This window comes from Canis lupus, chromosome 30, assembly GCF_011100685.1.
Source record: "Canis lupus familiaris isolate Mischka breed German Shepherd chromosome 30, alternate assembly UU_Cfam_GSD_1.0, whole genome shotgun sequence".
Classification (NCBI taxonomy): domain Eukaryota; kingdom Metazoa; phylum Chordata; class Mammalia; order Carnivora; family Canidae; genus Canis; species Canis lupus.
In genome coordinates this window covers 23,534,748-23,539,584 of record NC_049251.1, presented here as the reverse complement: position 1 = coordinate 23,539,584, position 4,837 = coordinate 23,534,748, and the positions used below count along the sequence as shown (strand labels likewise).

Below are 4,837 nucleotides of genomic sequence, written 5' to 3'. Positions count from 1 at the left end.
ACACCAGAGTTCCTATTGGAAATATGGGGCCGCTTAGTTTCATTCATTCATTCATTCACTCATTCATTCACTGACTCATTCAGAAAAAGATTTTACTGAGTATACCATATGTGAGGCACAGGGGATATTCAAAAATTAGGAAGACAGATGTCTAGTGGCTAAGGGATTATATAGTCTATGTGACAAAGACTTCCAAATGAATACATTGTATAGTAAAATGGAATCATATGCAAAGCACTGAAGTAAAATTCCAGCTATGGGCATCTAAGAGATCACTGTACATTGTCAACATATTGACTCATCCTGCCACCAATAGTTCTAGAATCATACTTCCCTAGATGCAGTGTCATGCTGACTCTCTGGGGCCAGCCTAGCCAGCAATTACAGTTTCCCTGTGACTCTGTCACTCCCTGACCCCAACATTCTCTTCTTCTCCATCTAGTTGTAGCTTGAGTAACCAGCTCTGCCTCCATTCATGGGATTCAACAAGTCTGGTGTTCATAAGGAGAACTATCTCACACTCTGACCTCACTTCCCCAACCTCTTCTACTTGGACAAATTTATCTCCACTCTAGTTCAGAAATGCCTTTGAAGGCCATTGTTGGGATGTCACCATCTCCTCTTTCAGAACCTTTCACACCAACGTGCATCTCACTGACTACAGCTTCTGCTTCTCACATTTCCCCAACTCTCTGACTTTCACAAATGTGCTACACATCCTCCTCATAAATTTCAGTCCCTCAGTTCCTTCCTTTCCACCCAGTTCCTAGCCTCGTGATCTTCCAGGTTAATGATGTACCTACTGGTGTTTCAGACATCCTGACTTTCTTCTACATCCACATGGCCAAAGCCCAACTCTGAGTGTACCTAGCCACCTATTTCTCTCAACATCCCAGGGTGTTGAATGATGCTGGAGCAAATTAGATTAATATATTGATTGACCCTATTTCAGATCATTATGATCTAGCATCAGCACTGGGAGCACATTCTTAGTTAACCTTTTATTTCAAAGATTCCAGATTCTAGGGTGCATTAGGTTCACCCACCTTCAGAGACTATGATTTAGTAGGTCTAGGATGGAGTTCAGGAATCTCATAAGCATATACCTGATGATTCAGATAACATGCCTTATTTCATTTTATGTAACAGCAATACACTTTCTATTCCTCTCAAGATACCTGTCCCAAACCTCCTGCTCAGCTGATGAACTTTTCCCCTAACCAATCCATTCGGGAAAACCATGGGTTTGTTAGCTATAACACCTTTTGTGCCTCTTCTTCTCAAAAAACTGAATAAAATAAATAAATAAAATAAAACCTAATTTTATTAGAGTTGTCCTCCTTTTCTTTCCTTCTTTTTGAACTTAGCCCTGATGCTGCTGGACTGTTCTAGCCCCTCTAGGATCTCAGCTGGTAAATAATCTCCTCACACTTTCAATCTCTTTTCCCCATTCGTTTCTTTACCAGAGCCTAAAAACAACTTCAGGTCTCACCTATCCTGAAAAATATTCCTTCAGGGTTGTTCCACCTCAGATTCTTGTTTTAGTCAGTTTGAGCCACTACGAGACTGAAATTAGGATGCCAGTGTGGTTGGGTTTGGGTGAGAGCACACTTCCTGGTTTGTAGATAGCAACCTTCTTGCTGTATCCTCACGTGGCTGAGAGAGACCTCCTCTTTATCCCCCATTAAGGACACCAATCCCATGATGGGGACTCCACTCTCAAGACTTCATTCAGAATCAGTTTCCTCCCAAGGCCCCACCTCTGAATATTAGCACACTAGAGATTAGGATTTAACATATGAATCTGGTGGGGGGGCGTGGAGGACATAAATGAGCAGTTCATAGCAATTATTTTATTGGTTTTCTCCACATTCTTTCTTTTCTATTTGGGGGATTTTTTTTTTTTTTGCTTAACCGATTTTAATAACATGACATAAAGCCCCTACACTTGATAGAATCGTTATGCAAAATACATAGATGAATACTGTCTTCTTTTAAAAATATAAAATAAATAAGCAAGACATGTGAAAATAGGCAAGTTTCCATTAAATAAATGAAAATTTAAAAAAAGAAAGTTTTGCTTTCCATATCATTTGAAGAAGGGAAATTATCATTTTAAACAATATTCAAGTTTATTAAACAAATTTTAAAAAAGTATTATAAAATGTTTAACTGTCATCAGCTTCGAGGTTTATGTTGCTCCCGAATTTTGCATATAACTGAACTTTCAGATCCACTAACACTCGCTGAATTGATTCCACTCTGGCTTCTAAGGCGTCAATTTCTTCTTGCAAATTTTTCTTTGCTTCTTCTAACATTTCCTGTGTCTCTTCTTGAGAATGGCTAATGAAAACATCACCAATTTGATAAGGTATCATTAAGCAATCATCATCTGCAAGCATGATGTCCTCACAAGCATCTTCTAAATTCTGGAGTTGTTTCTTTTTTATTTCTATTTCCTCCTTCAGCTCTGTGATTCTACTTGTATTCCTGTGCAAATTTGTTTATCTTTTGTTGATGTTCAAAAGTAACGTTGACATCTTCTGCAGCCGCCTTCTTCATGGTGGCTGCCATCTTGGGACTTATTTGGGGAAAAATTAACCACTTCCCCCTTGAGCATAAAATCATTACATTGAAAAAAATAAAACTAATTCAGAAGTATTAAATTAAAACATAAAAATATCCCATAATCTCATCTCTCAGAGATAAACACTGTTAATAGATTGGAATATATCTCTCCAGAATTCTTTTTCAGTAGATCTATATATATTTTTTTTCCTTGATATTAGGTGAGTGTTTTTTTTTTTTTCATGTAAAACATTCTGTTCATCTTCCTATACCAATGTATAACTCCCATTGCAAGGCTTGAACTCAAGACCCTGAGATCACCATGACCTGAGCTGAGATCAAGAGTCGGATGCTTAACCGACTGAATCACCAGGCACCCCTATATAACTCATCTTTTTTTTTTATAACTCATCTTTTTAATCACTACATAGCATTGCATTGTACAAACATGCTATAATTTAACTAGCTCCTTTTGACAGTTGTTTCCAATTTCCACCATTAAATGAAAATTCTCGTGTATATACTTACTGATCTCTTAACACAACTTCCTTGAAACTGAGTTATTTACTGATCAAAGAATATGCATATATCAAGTGCTTTAAAAGTACTTATTTATCGCTCCCATTCTTTTCAATATTGGTTAATGCAAACCATTTTCAATCATTCCCCAATATAACAGCTAAAAAATAATATTATTTTATTTTTTACTTTATAAAATATTTTATTTATTTATTCATGAGAGATGCATAGAAAGAGGCAGAGACATAGGCAGAAGGAGAAGTAGGCTCCTCACGATGCGGGACGCGATTCCAGGACCCAGGGATCATGCCCTGAGTCAGAGATAGACGCTCAACCACTGAGCCACCCAGACATCCCTTACTTTGTTATTTATTCTAAGAAAGACTCAACCTATACCAAAATTACAAAAATATTAAACTTTGTCCTATATTTTTCCCAATATTTTCATGATTTTACCTTTCATACTTATATTTTAAATTTTTCTAGATTATGATTTATAGCATAAGGTAGGATTCTAATACATTTCCCAACTATTTTGACAAGTTTTCCAACACCATTTGATTTGGAATTTCATCTATCCTATATAAAAAATTCCCCAACATAAAATTATGATTTTTAATTACTCTAGCCCTGCTATACCTTTTGATGCCTTTCTGCTTAGAATAGGTACCATCTTCATTATTATTTTCAAATATTTATTAGCTAGGTGAACTTTAGAATCATTTTTAAGTTCCATCTCTTCCCAACTATAATTAATGAGGAAGCCTTTACTTTATAAAGTCATAATATGAATTTTCCCATTCAGAAATATAATTCTCATCTCTCTATTCCATCTTTTTTTATCTTCTCAAGCAAAATTACATTGTACCCTTCTCCTATTAGGTCTTGCAAATTCTTATTTATTTGATATTTAGTTGTATTTATTTTTGAAGTTAGGAGGAAATCCCTTATTTTATTCTATTTTCTAATTGACCATTACAAGCAAAACTCTATTTCTATGTATATATCTATTAACTGTCCATCCTAATGAACTTTTTAATAGTTTCACGTAGGTTTCTAGGCTGACATTATAGTGAAACTGTTAGTTGCCTATTTGGAATCTATTCAATTCTTTTTCTAATAGTATCAGATTTTCATTTGGATACCTACCTTTTTATTTTTCACCAATTATATGCTTTGGGTGAAAGATAGATTATACCCAGGTTTTAGGGTAAACACTGATGAGTATAAGCCTATCAGAATCATTTTCCCACCTTTGAAAACATGCCTCATTCAGGAATAAAAATGTGGTTCCAATTTGAGCCAATAAATTTGAGAAGCTTTCTGGGGCTTTTGAAAGGAATTCCTTAATTTCTTAATTCTTCTAGAAAGCTATAAAAATCCGGTTTTCTACTATCTCTTGGACATGTACAGGGAAACTTATAGCCTCAATTATAACATATACACATCCTATAAACTTGGGGGAAACCAGGCTTCTAATTAAGGTAGGAGAATATAGTATGAACTATAAATAATCATCATTTACTATTTTCCTTTTTAATATTCCTATTTATTTCTTTTTCTTGCCTTATTGTATGGGCAGAAACTATTACAAAAATATTGAATCACAATAATGAAAAACAGGCATCCTTATATTGTTTCTGAATTTTAAAATAATGCCTTTCTTATACCATTCATTAAGTTTCATGCTTCCTATTTATCATACTAAGACATTTTTAAAAATTTGCTAAGAAATGTTATTTTAAAAACA

The 4,837-nt window shown here is 34.8% G+C and overlaps 1 pseudogene; it reads right to left on the bottom strand.

Annotated features, from left to right (window-relative positions):
• Positions 2,169–2,574, bottom strand: LOC610170 (prefoldin subunit 4 pseudogene; annotated as a pseudogene).